We start from the raw sequence: 19,854 nt of genomic DNA on the forward strand, positions 1-19,854 counted from the left end.
AAACCAAGGGCTGCAGTACTTACCCTCTTGCAGTTTTTAACTATCAAGATCCAGCCACATTTGTTATACTGTACTCATTCAAACATTTTAAAAACAAAACCTTTAAACAAACCAGCATTTTGTTATAGCAATCTGCCACTAAGCAAGTTTCGTTACACCATCATTGTGACGGCGTATAGGAATTTCCAAATCATTTTTCCAAGTCGTTCACAGGCTTGGCACAAGCTTTCATCCTCATCTAAACAAAAAGATATCCATACAAGACCATGTATGTGCACTGCAAGCTCATGAACAACATGATACTGTTATCATGTAGACACCCAAGGTCCTTAGTAAAGCTATTCGATTGCTCGAACTGTGCAAATCAGTTACGGGTACACGTATTGAAATTAATCAGTGGAACACTTTTATTTCTGGCCACTAGAGAGCACAACAAACTCACTCAATTGGGAATACAATAGATTGCAAATGGTTATGCCTTTGGATTGAAATGCAGTACAATTACCGGTTTCTGTTATACTCAGTCAGGACAGGAACGTTGCTTTCATTTACATTTAGGAAGTAGTACAGCTGGTGCTAAAATAAACCTCAGTATATTCGTCAAAACAAATTACTTTCTACCCTCTTTTGGGAACCTCTGTAATATAATTTAAGACATTAAGAATGGGACCAAGCTAGTTTTGTAGATACTGCATCTTGTACCTGAATTCTCCAGAAGGCCCTTGTGGTTTTTCTCCATCCATTCTAACTTGGCTGTAGTCACTACTGCGCCTTTAGATACTCAAGCATCCCCTCTGCTCAATGCATTGCTTATGTTTCCTAATTCCTTCTGTAATTTGAACCATTGCAGATTTAACATACACCCTTGGGACAGCCCTATGGTTTTGCTTGTGGCATCTCCAAAATGACTAGATCTCTTCAAACTACTGGAAGCAATTACCCTTGATTTGAAATGAGTACTGGTTCAATTTGAAGAGAAGATCAGATTACACAATGCCTTCTTCAAATTGAATAGATTTTCTTTACATTTGTTTTGCTTCATGCTTTTGATTTTATAAAGTGTGTTCAAAACAATGATTTATTGCAGAACATTACCTGTGTGATAGATATTCCATTAGGAGATTTGGTGTCTGATTTCACATCTACTTTATTGAAAGCTCTATACTTCTGCCCTGGTAGTTCATACAATCGATGTGGATTATCAGTCTCAGTATTTATCTCCTGGGCATGCAGTATTATTACTGACACCAAGGGAATGGATACAAAACATCAACATTTGATACTTTATATTACAAACATGGTATTTTTTTTATTTTTTAGTGTTTTATATATTGAAACCAGCTAGTAATGTGTAACTGATTCGTACAGAGGTCCCGGAGGAATGTATAATGGGTTTTGCTTTCAGTTATTTACTACAATGCATGATACATTAAATCCTATTTTAAGTAGTAATTACACATGTTGACGCAGGCTCTACCATTGGCACTCAATGCCTAACTGGTAGGTAGTTTGTTTTTTTTTTTCTTGTAATGGCTGATGGATGCAATGCAAATTCAGACCTAAGGTTATCCTTAACAGTGTTGCTTGTATAGAATGAGGCATTGTGTGTCTTGGTTATTTACTGATTTATCTTCCTATATTTAGAATTGATTAGTTTTAAAATCTATGTACATATCCTTTGACAGCTTGAGTATTATTTCCACAGCTTCCCTTTCACATTCTCCGAACCTTTACCTTTCTTTGTTAAATCTAGAGTCCATAGCTAAAACTCCGGCATTCATATTCACATTTCATTTCTTACCTGTTTAATATGTGTGTTCTCTATGATTCTCTGGTGTTGCTTCTGCTGCCTTTTGATAATTTAAAACCATCATCAGACCAGTACACTGGGCTGGCTGTGGAGGTTTACCTCTTGGGTGTCTTGCTGAAAGGTTGCCAGTTGTTTTTAGAATTGATTTTAACACAGTGCTTTCTCTGGCTTTGGATCTTCCTCCATCCCTGCCCTGCTCCCTGCCTATTCCCTGCTCATATTGTGAGATCTCAGGATGCAGGTCTCCATGAAGTCCCTGTAGATTGTGGCTGGAGCCAAAGCATTTAGTTCTAATTCTTGGAACTCATTTCCTTGGAGTAACAGATTTCAGATTACGAGATTTGTTTTTAAATCTTGGCTTATTTCTTTTGTGACCTGGTTATAAAGATTTTGACCATATATATATATTATATATATATATATATATATATATATATATATATATCTTACTATATATTATATATATACCAAACACTCTGTGAAGCCTACATGACAGGAACTATGAAAATGTCAGATTGTATTGATGTAATAAAACACGTGTATACATGAACATGTATGATGGCACAATATTCAGGGATACCACTGTCATTTCTGTAATTCCTTTCTAAAATGACATTGGAGCCTGCTATTCTAAAGATCTTAGCCGGGTCAGATCTTAACGCACTCTAAAATAAGTTAACCTGCAAACCTCTTTCCATTGTGTTTGTTATTGTATTGGATGAGTTCAATAAATCACCCAGCATCATTAACACAGAGCTAAAAAGCAGAGTTTAGATGTGCCACTGTCAACAGAACTATCAGTCTTTCCAATGGGCTGTTTTCGTAAATCTCCATTACTGATCGTGCAGTATGTCTGGCCGGCATCGATATCTGGGTTTAGTTAAGCAACTTAAAATCTGCATTTACTGTTATTGAATAAATATGGTTTCCGAGATAACCTTGCCTCAAGGCTTCCATAAAATAGCCCATTTATCAGTGAGTTTTATTAGGTACAGGGTTCCAAATTCTAGTTAATGTTTTCTGATCCCCAGCGTCTGAGGGAAGCACCAAAAAACATTCTCTGGAGATGAACTTTGATGTGCGAGATTAGAAATTCATTTAAAACATGCTTACCAAATTACTAGTAAACTGTAAACTACAATGAAATATATGGACTAGATTATCTGAGTAACAACACAAGCCATTGATAATAAATAGTAAGGGGGCAGAAAAACTAAAAGTAACTTAAAGTTTAGTAGATTAAATTAGATATTTAGAACTGCATGATATTTGAACCCACAGTTAAGCAAAAACAGGCGTTACCAGCCAGTAAAGTCTCAAGCGAATTAATAACAGCCGAGGCTAACTCCACCCTGGTAGATAACTTGGTTGAGGCCAGTGAGACAGCACTGTATGTCAGTGCTAATGCAAGGCAAGTTGTGACAGATCAAATCTACAACAGAACTCTTTTAAGCATTATTTAATATTTTGTTTTTTTTTTCTTCTTCATATAATAAACTCTTTACAGTTATGGTCTGTAGTAGTTTTAGTTTAAAGAAAACCACCACATTCTATTTTTTGCTGCGGGCCGGTAAGGCTGTGCATAATGCATGTTAATTTAATTGAAGTGATTTATATAATCTTTAATAAATAAACACCCCTTGTTCTTTATTGAAGCTGTCATTTAATTTAGTCAAGAAGTTATGCACTGGGCCAGTGTAAATAATTTGAAATTGAAAGGCTGTGATTGGCTGAAGATGTCAAACTGGGAGTTTCCTGGGTTTTTATCACCGAAAATGGCCTGAGTTAGTTATAGAATGGACACTAAGAAATGTGTGGAATATTCAGTTCAAATCTTTCATTCCTGTTGCTGCTGTGCTTGGATGGTGATGCAGTGTGTCTATTGTATACTTTGTAATTAGCCAGTTGTTTGTAGGAAATGTCAAATAAGGAAAATTGTACTCTGAAAATAAATCACCTTTGTTTGTGGGGAGTTTAATTTAGTTTTACTACTGAGTTTTTAAAATTCTTTTAATATATATTTTTGTTCTATCATAAACCAGGAATGGGGGTGGCGGGTGTCCTGGCCTGCAAGCCACCATGTCTCCCAAATATTTAGAAATCTTGACCCTGGTCAAAGAAGTTATTTAACTTTCCTTATCCTGCCTCATATCACCAGGGTTTGAGTAAACAAACAACCTAATGTCTGCTGACTAGATAGTTGCAGTATAAACAAACGTGTGTGATTTAACTTGACTACTTTTGACCATCTTTTGTTCAAACGCTTATTGTGTAATGAGTGTTTTTGTTTGTTTCTTAATTTGGAATCTGCAATTTTCTCATTTTCTCCCCAATTTGGAAAACCCATTATATATATATATATATATATATATATATATATATATATATATATATATATATATATATATATATATTTAATATTTTCAATTTTCAAAAAGTCTTTCTCACCGCTGCCACCCCCGCGTTGACTACAGAGACGAAGACAGACACACACGTCCTCTTAAACGTGTCGTCAGCCGTCCACTTTTCACTCTCCTGGCCCGCCATCTGGTTTAAAAAATAAAGTTTTAATTTACCCACTCTGTCTTTGACAAAAACATAATGATTTAACACATTGAATAAAGGTGGTTGTCTGTAATTGCCTTGCAATTTTGCTGTATTTGCATGTCTACTGTAGTAAAACTCCAGGTTAACAGTTACTTGGCCCTTCAATCAATGTTCATATGGGCAACAGTTAGAAAAAAACTTCCTGTTTATGTATAAAAGTGTATAAGTTATAATGATTTGATAAGGTTCTCACTGTAATTAAGTAGGTTTTAGGATTTCATGTTCATGTAATTAAATTATATTTTCTGCACTAATAATGAAGTTATGATTGCGCGCAGTCACATTATAGAACCTGGGAACGCACAGTAGCCCATGAAAGAATTATGCAAGTCCTGAATTTTATATTATATTTCTAAATTTCTTAGCAGAAAAAGAGAAAACAGATTGTAATTGAATTAAAAAGATGACACTTTCTTATTTAGTGAACAGGTTAATTTTCTGATATCTGATCAGGATTTATTTTTCAAAGCAGCGTCAATCAGTTTATTAAAATTGCAATACATAAAATAAAAAGGGCATAATATTATTATGTACTGTATCCACCATTAACACATGGTTTTGTTTTTCCTAAAATTATTTCTATATGTTTTGAGTTTTCAACAGTTTAGTATATCAATGTTTTTGTTAAATGAAATCCCCAAAGGAAGATGAAATGTGGCCTTTATTCAGTTACATTCAGGGAAGACAAATGTGTCGGTTTAGAAATGGGTTATTAAAGAAAAAAAGGGACTTTTGAAACAATTTCAAGAAACTTTTATTTTTTAAAGGTACAGTACTAAAGCAATACAGAGAATCTCTTTTATTAGAACCGCCTGGGCACTTTGGATAAAATAGAGCTTTGCCCATTAGAATTGATTCTGACTGGGCAACCGTTTGCACATTGATGCATTTTCACATTGCAAAACCGTGCTGTTTTATGAATGTCGCCTACTTTAGTAGTAGATTTAGTAGCAGCATCCTTTGCATTTTAAAGCTGGATGCTTTGGCACCGTTCGTCACCCGAGCCTCATTGATCTGTTGAACATCCAAGGGGTGATAACAGTGACAGCAAACATCTGGGTCAGAGACGTACTTAAACAAGCAGTGTAGGTGACAGTAATGTAAACACCGTGACAGAGGAGCAGACAGGACGAATGACAGAACCTGGAGACAGAGTGATAACTTGAAGTGTGAGTTTTCTCAGGCTGTTCTGTGTCTGTCAGAAACTGTAAAAGTAACTGTATTTACAGCCCTGAGCAATACAGTAAACCAGCGTAGTTAGCAAAGTGGACATCCCTCCGACCTTGGCTGCAGTTTTTTGTGGGTTGGCTGTTTAACCACCAGGTGAATTCCTAATTGAAATGGTTTGAACTAATTCAACTGCATATCTGCAGAAATTCAATTATATTCCCCAAAGCTGGTGATCTAATGACTTTTGAAAATCTTTTTGGACAGATCTATTGTGATATCTGTTGTTTTATTGTGTACAGCTATGCTATGTTTTACCCACTCGGTATTTCCTAGCAGTATGCTTATCTGCACAGTCATGTAATCTTTAAACCTTGTCTTTTAAACACTGCCCTGAAGAAAAGTCTGTGATAACAGAAGCTTCTTTTATATTCAATTGTCACACTGATTTTCAGATCAGTTCCGTTCATGTTTCTCAAATAGTTTGTTGTGCATAGTTGAAATGTGCTGTGCAAACTTCCAGTCTGATGTGTGACAGTTCAAACCAAAGTCCATATGAGAATTCTGGTAAAATACAAGTTGGACAAACACTAAAACATATGCTTTTGTGTAAATGAGCTGTCCCTCATATTACTAATGAATTTGTTATGCAGATGTCCTCCCTGATGTGCATTCTGTACTATGTAAAAGCTACATCTCCTTGTTTACATGTCAGTTTCAGCCACAGTGAGCACAATAGAAGATTTGTCAAAAGTAAGTGAAAACTGCAGGCTACAAAAAGATAGCCTTCATGCAAAACAGCAGATCCCTAAAACTAATCAATGTGGTGGTGGGTTTTTTTTTTTAATTGCAGTATAATGCACTGAACCTGTTTTAATACTAGGGTAGTATTTATGTGAAGTTAGTTAAAGCACAGGTATTTATGTAAATACACAGAATACCATGATTGTGGCCTATTCCCTCATCCCTTGTATATATAAAAAAAAAATAAAAAGAATAGCCAACTGTAGCTTGGAGTGGACTTTCCAAAGATACTTTGTATGGGTTTGCATGGCAAGTGACCAGGTAAAGAAGGCTATCTTAATAAAAGGATGCACTCTTCTAATGTCTTTCACTGAACAAAACACTACTCATCTGGCAGGGCTTTTTTTCGACTGTTGCAAAACATAGCTTTTAAACATCAAGCTGAATGAAGTGGGTTTACAAAAAGTTAATGCAGATCCGAGATCCTGCCAATCTAGAACATTTACATCTTGCATGGGCTGGCTGGTTTCTTCCCTTTGACTGGCACAAGCATTAGCAGGTTTTCTGATGACGGAGAAGGTGAATAAAATATAAATTATATATAACGTTGGCGTGTTATTTTAAAGGTGACTTTTTATGTATGTACTTTGAGCAGCTTTTGAATGAAAAATAAATCTGGAAACTCCAGTTATGCTGGACACTTTAAAACGAGAAAAAAAAAAAAGCTTTATCTCAAGATTGCTATCCTGATAAACAACATACAAAGTAATTAAAAAATAAATCTACCTACTTTTCGGAAAACCGGATAAACCTGAACAAGCAAAAGAGTTTCATTCTGGCTTGAATTACAGATTATTATATTTCCTTCTCTTGTTTTGCCGTGGATACGCTTTTATGCCAATACAAAAGTGCTCCACTAGTTCCGTTTCACTGCAACTTCAGTCACGGAATAATAATTATGAACTATGTCATGCGTGACAGGATCATAATGAACGGCAGTCAGAATGACGTACCCAGACTACAAGTCATCCGTGAAGACTCAATGCTGTTTTGTTTTGTTTTTCCAGGTAGCATTGTTGTCTGTCTGTTTTAACACAGATGAGATCACGACCCCCCTGTGTTAAAGGAAATTGTAGTGTGATAAAACAAAAAAAACCTGCTACCCAAGTTCCAATAGAATTTCATAGGAATGATACCTGGATATCTTTGTTCTATTTCTACAACTTTTAAATAATAGCCATAGATTCTTAATACATTCCAATAGACTAGCAGAGTAATGACAGCTATTCTATTTATTATTTCAGAGCTTAACCAGGATTAATACTAAAGAAGGAACTGCAATATAAAAAACATGACTTTGAAATGACTTAATTTAAATGTCATAAAATGTGTTCGGAAACTTCAATATAAGTGATTGTTTATTATTGACTGTATTTAGTTAGTTTGTTTTGAGCAAGGCTCTTGGAGTGTCTTACTCTCCTAACATATAAAAACATAATCATTCTCTTCATTCTCTTACACAGGGTTCAATGTACATCCCCATTAAGACAGACTGGCGGTATGGAATGGTGATAGCGGCTATGAGTGTAATGCCCAGCTTACGTCTTTGGTGGCAGACTACTCCTTACCCCTACCCAAATGAGTAATGACAATCCTCTTTTTTTTTTTCTTCCCTCTTCAGCTGAAATTAAAGTATTCCTGTCCTTCCTTCAGGTTGAGGGAACACAGGCTTTCTTCCAAACCGCCACCTGTCATATCCTATAGGAAGAGAAACGAGACAGGTTTAGGTTTCACATTTAAAAAAGCCTTTTTTTTAGATAATGAATGCACTTTAGGCTATTTCACAGGGGAAAACTTGGCAAGAAGTAGATAGTAATTCATTTTCAGTGTTTTCTGAGCGTGATAGAACTGAATGTGAATCATCTCCTAGAATCTAAATCTGCATCGCATTAGAGGCAGGAGGTGGGAGGGGGTAGATAAGAGGATAGGGGGGTTGTGGACTCCGTGGGATTCTTTATAAAGCCCATAAATCAATCTTCGTCTTTACACGCATATTCCAGAAAGGGGGTTGGGGGGTGGGAAGATCGAGCTTGATGAATTTGTTTCTCCTCAGCCTTTTGATCATTTAACTTTGGAAGACTTTAACAATTAAGCTGTCAGCAAGTTCAGCAGTTTTTAGCGCTTGAGCAATCATTTTGAAACTATCTGGATCTGCAGTTTTTAGCATATGCAGGAGCTCCTGTATTGGTCTCACTAAAAAAAAAAAAAACAACCGTGACTTGGTCATGCCACTAAAGGGCCTGTGTTCCAGTACATTAGATTAGACAGCAATGGGGGAACCATTTGCAGCTACTGATTCAATGTGATAGGGAGGAAACCCTGTTCAAATTGTTCTATAGGCACAAGAGACCATTCATCAATAATTTCTGCTTGTTAATTGTGGTTGAAATCTGCAAGTCTGTATTCCAGAATGGCTTCAAACACTTTTCTTTGTGCAAAATCATTAATTTGTGCCTTCTTGCAGGCAAAAGCTCCCAACAACCTGTTTTGAATATTGCATCAAAGTCAGTCCAATGTGCTGTCTAGCCTATCATGACTTAAACTGGCTTGCAACAGGGACATTAGCAAAACAATCATGTTTTCTGTTTATCATACTTAAATATATATATTTTTTAAAACAACTTTCTTTTCTGCTTAAAAGTCAGTGGTTATACCAAGATGCTAACCCACCTTACTGTTTGGATGTGAATTGCCTATTAAAAAGATAAAACTCCCCTAGGCTGGTTAGTTTTTATAACATTTAATTTGAAATCCTCAGCATTCCTGGGATAATTATTAATTTCTTTTCAGTTATAGTTCATCCTGAAAGATGTCCACAAACAGTAGTCTGCAGGATCTCACCCCAGTATGTTCATTACAGGTGCCGTATGTAACATTTTTGAATCAATATACTGAATTCATGGGAAACACATTTTAGGGGAGGAAATATTTTTTTTAATTCCACTTTTTAAAATAATATGCAACATAAAATGCTGGTATTCAAGGGAAAAAAACAAAAGCTAAAGTTCTTGTCAGTGTGAGAGTGAAAACCAATGATTTTCAGATGTTACTGCATAACTTTATATCTTCAAGCTGTTTATTACCTTTTGAGAGTTTATAGAGCTCATAAATCTAGGGTTCAATCTGTTAGATATCAATTTGAGGAAGGAAGGTAAGATCATATATTTAAACACTGTACCCATCTAAAATGGGGGTCAGAAGGTCACCGTTTAAAAAAAAAAACAAAAAAAAAACAGAAATGAACAAACCAGCACACAATGGAGGGTCATAATGTCAACAATGAGTGGTAACTTCTCTCCTAGTTTAGTCTAGTTTGAGCGTTGCCATGGTACTGTGCTCCACCTCAGTTTCTATCATTCATAATGAAACTAACCTTGCTGTACTTCACCACTACAATATTGTATATTTTCCAAATTTGCTGTACCAGGACTACGGTACAAAAGCCCACAGACAGTTTGAAAGTTCATTGACCACCATTTAATTTGGAACCAGTATTGCAAAATGGTGCTGATATGGTACCATGGTACTGCAATGCAGAGTGTATTGGATCATACCATTCGTATGTCGCATTGTTAAAATGTCATTAGTGTGCTACCATTCGACCAACGTTTCATACGTATGCAGAACCTGTACTTCCATTGCCCCTGCAGTCCAGAACCATTAACTTGCAATTGTAGTGCCACTGCATAGCCATTGAAAATCACTGGATAAAAGAGAAGTTCACCACTACAGTAGAACCCCCATTATTAAAACTGCAGGAGTGTTCTCCCAACATTGTCCACTAGTAGCAACTCTATTTTGTGAAGTCCCATTTACAAGGTATACACTGTCTTCTATGTTCCCGAGGCAATTTGGATAAAAAGCCCTACTGTAATTAGGTGTAATATTTCAGTTGAGTGAGGACGATATAATATGTCATTCCAAACTAATCTTTGTATTATAGGTAATACTATACCATTTTACATCAAAATCCTTTGACAGCTGGTACATGTCTCAAGCATTTTTCCTGCAATTATATTTGTTTGCACTAAAACGATCTTTAACAGAATTCTCCATGGACTTGTGTAACTGAATGTGTCCCAGATAAAATCTAATGAATATTGAAAATCAATCTGCATTTGTACTTCTACTAAACATAGTGCAATGACTAAAATCTAATACCAATTTCAGAATGTTCTTAAGTTGGTGACAAGATCAAATCAGCAATGCAGGTGTAATGTTCTCCTTTAGTCAGCTATGAAACATGATCATGCTTTTCTGAATTCCTTGCACAGCAGATGATTAAAATTAGAAAAGCATAACCTGTGACTCTCAAGGAAATTGCTCAACGTATTGCGTGTAAGTGAAAATGCCAACAGTCCTCGCACAACCATTGATACCCTGTATAGAAAAATGACCTTGCCATTATAGTGCCACTGCTCTACTGCATTGCCATTGAAGATACTTTGGTAATTGAGTAGTTCTTGGATCAAATGTAGAACTCTTCCAAATTTGGCTAAAATGTTGACTTTGCTGTAGGTCCCATGGTCTGATTGCAGCTAGACCATTAAAGTGAGTTGGAACTACCCCACAACACAGGAAGTGATTAGTTACCAGGAAACGGCAGCAGCTTTTCATCTATAACATTGCCTTTGAAATATCTACATATTCCAAAGTGAAGTATACAATACAAATAAAGGCACAAATGATGTTCAACATAATATAAGACCTATGATATTGTTGCTAGAGTTAGCTAACTGGGAAATTGATTTTTAAACTCTTAAATCCCAGATGTACTACACTTTACAAAAACCCTTTGGTCTCAGATCTATGGATTCAGCATGTGTGCTGGGAAGAGTAGAGAGAAGAGAAGAGAATAGCCAGCGGTTGAAAATGATTTGCAGTCCAGGTCCAAGTTGCATTTACCAGAAGGAACAAAGACTCCAAGTGGTCTGTTCTCTTCATGCTGGTTTGTTGCCTTGCATTCCTGAGTCCTATCTGCAAAGAGTCATGTGTCCTCTCAAGCACTGCAGCCAAACATTGTGAAAGTGTAATTATGTCATTAGAACCAATTTGTTTTTTGTGGGACTGCTTGTTCCCCCAAGATGTGGGCAATGAGATTCGGTTTAGGTTCCTGCTACAAGTAAGCTGGAGGAGAGCAGTTCTGGTTCAAATGTTGCTTTCTATCAGTTCACCACAGACCAGTCACCACAGATGACTGAGATCTGGGTTTCCTGTGTAAGTTTGAACTGGTTTCAGATTGTTTCCTGCAGTGGTCTGGGGTTGCAGGTTTTGTGTGTTTGCATTAAAAGGTTGCCTGTGTTAAACCACAAAGGAGAGAGCTGTGGATCTGAATTGAAAAACAACAACAACTACAACAAAAAACCAGGCAAATACTACAGTTTAAAACAAAATGTATCCTGCATGAGTAAAAAGAGTAGTTTACATCTTTGGCATATACTGTACATGGCCTGGGCAAAAACACAGTCGGTGTCTATAAGGGATCTAAACTGTACTGGAGAGATACATGACCATTTCTCAGTGGAAATCTGAAAAGCAGTCCTGTTCTCCAGAAATAGCTGTAGAGTCCTCACGTTCTCAAATGTACGTTGTGAAACATTAGTCAACCAAGCTAGGTGTCAGATCGCTGTGACTTTTGCCTGAAACGGAGTAACACAGTGAGTTGCAGAATACACTGCAGGGAACACATATGCACAACAATTGAATCACCTGTGCTACTATTTGTCTTTGCAACATGCATAGGAAAAAGTAAGCCCCATCTTGAGTCGTGTACTTGCACAATACCTAACAACTTTGCACAGATAATGTATGGCGGTGTGGCTACTTTGAAATGCTTGACTGGAATCTTTGGCTTGGGTCTCGCCTAGAAAGAACATGACACATCTGTGTATGAGTTGGTAAACAAACAAAGTGTAATGTTTGGATTCAAATCTTTACTTCTAGAGCAATACATCGATGACCACACATGCTAGCAGTTAAGTGCATTTCTGCCGTTTTCTAGTCTTTTTCTATTATAATTTGGTGCGATAAATGCAAAATATAACTTTTTAACATGCACAATCATTAACTTTTAGCATACACTAACCTTTGACTCCCTGTAGGTGTAAAATCCTTTTTTTTTTTTTTAAATCTTATTTTCATCGACATTGCAAAAAGTCACAGCCTGTAATAGAATAAAACAGAATTTTACAGGTTCAGATGCTGTATACTGTTAAAAACAACATTATGTTCAATAATGGGTCTAACATGTATAAAGAGGAACATAGAAGCTCTGCTGTAGAGGCTTCATACACTTGTGTCTGCGTGTTTTAAGGGTGCTCCTGAACCACATCCATACCAGGTTACCCTCATTGCTTTTATCACATTGTCCATGACGATTGCATTAAAAAAATGCTATTGCATCAACGATAGAATAACTCCCACTCTTCAACTAACCACTTACTGTACTTAATAAATTAAACAGCCAGGTGTCCTCCTTCCATTGGTCACATTGTTGGGTGCTTACAGTTGCCTTGTACGAATGGCCAGCCAATCGTCCTCAGTCAAGCACAAAAAATATTTGTCTAATATCAAATTATTACCAATAAAAATCAATTCTATCCATAAGTTATGGGGTGTTTTCTTGATCTCCTGCAATTATTTTACCATTGACAACTGTATTTTGGGAGGGCCACACCTATCCACCTGGAAACTAGACTGTCCAGAAATATGATACAAATGGTGAACAAATCTGCGCAGTTCCTTTTTAGAACTGAAAGGCAACTCAGTGTTATGCAATTATTTACTGTGCAATTAACATGCTGATTTCTGTAGGGCAAAAAGCCAAACACTGCTTAAATAATAATCTTATTTTTTTTTTCTCTTTAAACAGTTGCTTGCTACGATAAATATGGTTCTCTCAGCGTCCATGGGTTTACTGAATGATTAGTAACATAAACAAAAAGGCAGTCTTGAGGGGACCATTAGGAGCTCCATTATTATAAAACTACACAGTCTATAAATACAGCTCTCGCTTTTCAATGCTTAAAGCCCAAAGCAATCCAGTGCAAGAGTATAGATTCAGTATAGTGGGGCATTCGACTCTTCTTGTCAGTTGGCAACAGATTGTGTATTCAAACTTTAGTTGACTTTTAGCAACATTTTTAATTGTAATCCAGTACAGTTGCATACAAGTACTGAGGAATAGCCCATGTACAGTCCTGTACGTCAGTCTGGGAAGACAGTTTCATACACTAAAGGCAAGCAAACAGACAGGACTCATTTCTTTAACCTATTGCAGTACCAGGTTGTATTCAGTTTTTTAAATTGCATATTTGCTACCACATGTGTTACTTTCATAATAGCACTTATGAGACCTAGACAGCAAATTATTCCATTAGTTATAACCACTGTAATCCTAACTTGAGTCTTCCTGAGCCAAAGAACAGGCAGTATAACAGAGTAACGGCAAACCCAGCATGAGGCTTGTGTGAGCATGGCACCAGGTACTTAAATATCCAGTTTCTGGAGACTTGCCAACCTAGCCAGAGTTTCCTAGACCTACCTGTCTTATCTGACCAATCATTCCAGCTGCAGTGAGCAGACTGGTTCCAGGCCCCACTATAGGCGGTGTTGCTGATATTACCTGGTCCTATACAAACAATACAAGGAGATTTTGAGCAGCAGTTTTTCAGGAAATATCACTCTACTTTCTCCTCTAAAGGGAAAAAAAGTTACATGTGGTTTTTGAACATCTGTGATTTCAGAAAAAAGGAACTCTTTTCCGCTTGCATGATGCTTTGCCTGCAAGAATGGCAACACACATGAGACATTGCTGGTTCCACAGACCCCAATTAGCACTAAAGTAGGACTATCTAATGTTTCAGGTACAGTAAACCCTTGTTTGTGATTTTCACTGATCTGAATCTGAAATATACTAAAAACAACTAGTGTTTGTTTTATGAGCCTTTAAGTGCTTTACAGTTAGACTAATGATATTGAGACTTGTTCTCAGCATACATTTCATTATGATTGTATGGTTGGTATTGTAGGTCAGTTCAGATTAGCGACAGTCAACTGTACAGTACCCTTATTCGAGCAGTTGGCTTCAGAACGTGACAACGGTACACTGCCTACCATCTTGGATGTCTCTTACCTTTTTCTGATTGGCTGATGACAGGCTCCTGTAGAGCTTCCGTCCCTGTTTCCCAGTATTCCAAATCGTGATGGAAGCCCAGTGGCTCGGGGCCCTCTCTTCAAGGAAGGTGACTCTGTGGTATCAGATGGTGTACTCCTAGAGAGCGGACAGCAGTCAGGTTCCAGGCTAATAACATTATCAGCACAGGAAATCCTGCTGTCAGAAGCAGGACGGGAGCAGGCAGGGAGGCTGGAGTGTTGACTGGCAACACTTCTGCCTGCAGCCGACACACTTTCTCCACGGCGGACTAGACCTATAGTCTTCTCACTTTCATCACATCGAACAGCACTGCAAACACAGCCAGGCCCCGTGCTTTGAGAAGGAATTTCAGTGGAAGCTTGAACATGAACTCATCCATAACTTCACTCAACACTCGGATCATAAATCCAAAAAACACCCCCGGATCAGCAGATAAACGATTCAGATGAGCCAAGTGTGTTCTGATAATAGCTTCATGCTGTATTCCGTGGTTGTGAAAGCATAGTCCATGCATATTAAAGCAGATACAGTACAATCACAGGTAAAGCATGGTAACAAACAAGGTTAACCAATATGACAAAATGACAAAAGCACAGTACATGCACGGTTAACAATAAAGGGTAAAGAACCAATCTGCCACAAAGTTTGTATTGAGTAGTCCTTTTCAGTTTCATTCTAGCATGATAACCCTTCCCTTTTTACAGTATTTTAGTATACTAGAGCCTTGTTACCCGAGTCGAGTGTAATTTCTATATTATGTTTCGGGCTTTAGTCGGGTTAGGGTTACCAGTGAGTGGATTATTCTGTTTTTAATTTTAAGTGATATTTGTTTCCCCTCTGCAAGTGCTTCCTAAAACTAACTTCCTGCATCACGATTTTTGAAAAACCACTCGCCATGCACCATGGGTTCTTTGAGAAATTACCTCTCTAATATCATCTCACAAACCCACTTATTCGTTTTGTGCAGACTGTCAAATGCTGTGTTGCCAGGCTTTACTAAGTAGCCACAGGACATAATTAATTTCCAACGCAACTAACAACCAATAATCATCTCGGCTGATAAACTGACATTTTGTGCAGCCTGTCAAATGCTGCGTGGGCGGTCTTAACGAGTCACTGTTCAGTTGCAAAACACCAACATCACGAAATTAATAATCAGTCTTGTACAAATGAACACAAAAAAACTAAAAAAAAAACCACCAAGTGCAACGCCTAATTGACAGCGCTTATCAGTCGACAACTCATGCCTTTTTTTAGAAACTGTTTTGTTCCACTTTAAAAGTCACAGTTGTGGTGTAATATTTGTTGTTGAACGTTAATTTAGCGGTTTGATGTGATATCATATCCCCAAATAGGTTTCAGTGTAGCCCAGAAAAAATGCCTCCATTAGTTCACCCATTTCTAACTGGATTGTTCAGATAGAAGCTGCGTACTTTTCCCGTGTAACAAGAACACAGAACCGTGATTATGCAACCAGTTAATCAACCAGCACAAGCAATCCTGCAGCAATCCAAATACCCCCACCTTAAACCCAGAGGTCAAGCTCATTAAGAGCTGGCTAGGATCCTAACTTTTACATTTCCTTGTAATTTTGAACAGACAGGAGAAGCTCCGGGGTAACCCCAATTTCATAAAATGTAATCAGGGACTTGTAAATGTGGTTGTATGAAATTGGCACAAATTAGGCTGTTAAACCTTTGGGTATAAATACATGCAAAATTGAATGTTTTGTTACTGTACTTCAAATATTTTTAGGACCAATGTATTTTTCTAAGCCTCTTGAGTGTCCAAACAACATATCATTCCAATGTATTTATTTAGAGGTTAGAGTTTGCTTTCCAATATATTAAAGCTAAACTTTACTCCACATCATCCCCTTTTGAGATCTCTATTATTATTATTATTATTATTATTATTATTATTATTATTGAGCAGTAGTTGGTAAAAACCCTTTTGCATGTGTCTATATTGTGCATTATGTTGTCTATAAACTGTGCTTTTTCTTTCAGCTGGATGTGATCTGTAGATCAGAAGTTCTCATTACCCCGCACTCTCAATTCCTTTAAACGCAGCATGAAGCAAAATAAGCATAACAAGTCTTAAATACTGTACTAGGAAAACAGGATCTGACCTAGCAAGTGGTTTTGAACATCTGGGTTTCAGTTAGGTTTCTGTTCTGTCATGGTCAAAGTGAGGGCTGAATGTTATTGACAATGACAGAACAACTGGACACCTCAATTTTGCTGTATATTTCACCTGTAACTATGAACAGACTTAATAAAGTGTAGGCAAGGTGCCGAAATGTGTGTCTGCATGAACTGACAAGTTTCTTTAATATGCTTAATGAAAACACCACTCAAAAGACTTTTGTCTACATTACAAACACATCCACTGTACATAAATGATGCATCACTTACAGTTTTAAATACAGGAGCATACAAAAAGCATTCTTTCTTTTAGCACCTACAGCAGCTTTTCAGTCACAAAAACACACATTGCAGTGGAAGCTCATATATTATCCATTTACTACCAATGCAGATTGATTGAGGGCTACATTTGCTCTTCTTTTTAATTGGGTTTCTGCAAAGGCAAATGGCAAAACAAGTACCGCATTGATAAAACATCGAAAAACAATGGACAACTCTTTTTTTTCATAGGAGAAAAAAAAGTTAAGGCTACCTCTAACAAATCCAAACTACTATTATTAAAACTGCTGGTCACATAAATAGCAAATGCTGTTTCCCAAGTCAGAAGAGGAGAAATGGTTGACTGCATGATTATAATTCAAAACAGAACATGAATGTGGAAAGCCCCAAATGAGCTGATTTGAAGAAAGAATGATTTCCTTCCACGTTCTCTCTGCGCGAAGTGGCCTACAGCCCTCAGCCCACTCCCTGTCCTCTGCCAGCTGCAGAGTGAAAAGGTCAACTGCTTTTATAATACAGCAAACTGTTTAATACATGACTAGAAAAAGAAACTTTATTGACAAGGGTAGCACAAAAATTACCTCTGAGATATCCCTGTAGTTGAAGAACTCTTGACACTTAGATGGGGATCAGTAAATGGACGCACTGCATTCACACAGCCACAGGAGAAAAATATAATATATAAAAATACAATATAATATACAAGGCAAATAAAACCAAAAGTATCAGTCCAAAAAATATCAACCATGAATCCTGTCAAGCTGTAAAATGAAAGATACAACTCGGTAAAGAGTGTCCCTTTTCTTTCTAGCCTGGCCAGTGAGACTGAGCTGCAACAATGTAAGATATGATAATAACTCAATCACTCAATCATAAACTCGAGAAAAACTAAAGAACTATTCAGAGTGCTTACTACGACCGCACAATGCGTTGTTTTTATACTAGTTTCTGTGCATAGTCTAAATTACTATTATAAATCAAGTATACTAAAACAACCGATCAGTAACGGATTTGTCAAACTACCAGTACATCTCATCCAGTGTGCAGATATTCTACGCAGAATATGCTGTATTCAACAAAAAAACAATTAGGGTTAGGGTTAGTGGGTTCAAAATTGGTGCCCTCTTCCTTTTCAACAGTTAATTAACATTACAGAAATGTCTGAACTGAGGAAACAAAGTACATGATTCAGTCTGAAAGCCTTGTTGCTATGCATGCAAGTAGCAAACCCTGATTGGTCAATAAGACAGATCATACTTGACATAAACAGAATCCTTTTGGAAGGTCTCAACCAATGGAATTGCAGTGCTCGATACGGACAGTCCTTCATAAATAAGTTGACGTACATAAGACGATGCAACCAAGATGTCTTATACAACCGGATCCTAGTGTGCGGTTAGCTTTAGTGTCTATGATCTCCTAAGGTTCCCAAATAATCAAACTAAAAACCAACTCCTTCTGAAGCAGGCAATTGTTTTAAATCCAGTTGCTTATTTTTTTGTTTTCTTATGACACACAGAGCCTCATTATCTCTGACAATTGTGGAAAATGTTGTTTTGTTCAGCAGTTACACCAGGAAATAATAAATCCTTTCACTGTTTAAAGCATTACAAGGTATTTCTTCACAACAACATTACTTTCCATAAAAGTAAGTGTACTCCAGATGTAACAAATTCTGCAGTGGGACTTCAAATACTGTAAGTGGCATTCCTTTGCTAAGGGCCTCTGTGAAAACAAAGCACACATTGATAAAAACAAACACACGAGAGAAGTCTGTACTATAGTTTTGAAGACAGTAAAGTTTTCTTCAAGGTACAATTCGCATGTGTTTAATGTGGTGTGACATCTCTCGCTCTCTCCACTCATTCAACTGTATCCTTCTCATTACAAATGAGACAACTTAAATATTTCATAAAATTGAATATTTTTCCAAATATTAAAGGGATACCTTATCTGTTTTCACAACATTTAATTTCAAAGCTGTTTAACATTTTATTGTGTGTGTGTGTTCTGTATGATTCTATATTGTTATTTCTGCTTATTTGTTATGCCTACTAACTGTCCCAAAATTGCTTTTGAAAAGATAGGGCTGGGAGTGAGGAGAGGAAGAATAAGAGTTGTGCACTAGAGCCCATAGATACAGTATTGTGCACTGAAGCCTGCGCAACACTGATATGCTTCCCCAACATATTTATCCCACAATTAATCTTGAGTATTCTTTCCACAAGCATTTTTTGCTGGAATAGTTTGCATGCCAAATAAAAACATGAGAGCGTAGATGATTAATCGCCTTCGCCAATTTTACACCTACCAACTTCTGTCTAGTTGTCATTTTGAGATAAAATATTCCTTATCAGCCATCCATCCATATGAGTAATTATAGTAATTCAAAGTAATTATCTTTGCGTGTCCATAAATTGATACATGAAATGTACATGAATAACTCGAGGCAGCGGGTACTTGCAAATATGACTTCAATTTGAAATATCACAGAAGTTTAAAGAGCTTAACAAATGTACATATCTTGTTGTTTAGATCCACTTTGTATCATTTTCTGTTTTAATCAACCAGTTGATGTTTTAAAACGTACCCTTGTGGCCACAAAAGAGCTCTCCAATATCTTCTCTCCAAGTACAGCTGTTACACCCCAGGGAATTACAAAAAAAAACATATCACCGCGCATAGGCGCGTAATATTACATAGTATCAACGTTAACAGAGAGGGACAGGGAAAATATTGGATCACAATGAGGGTTGAGGGAGCATCGATCAACTTTGCCAGAAAAAGCAACAACAAATGTTCCATGTTACAAATACATAAGCAAAAGAGAGTTAAATATTTTCTTGGACAGTTATTTGAAGACACCGACATGTTTAGGTCATCGA

At 36.9% G+C, this 19,854-nt stretch overlaps 1 pseudogene; it reads right to left on the reverse strand.

Annotated features, from left to right (window-relative positions):
- Positions 1–7,853: 7,853 nt before the first annotated feature.
- LOC121295927 overlaps positions 7,854–19,854 on the reverse strand; it is an 84,648-nt pseudogene continuing 72,647 nt past the window's right edge.

The sequence above is a fragment of the Polyodon spathula genome, chromosome 20 (genome assembly GCF_017654505.1).
Source record: "Polyodon spathula isolate WHYD16114869_AA chromosome 20, ASM1765450v1, whole genome shotgun sequence".
NCBI classification, from domain to species: domain Eukaryota; kingdom Metazoa; phylum Chordata; class Actinopteri; order Acipenseriformes; family Polyodontidae; genus Polyodon; species Polyodon spathula.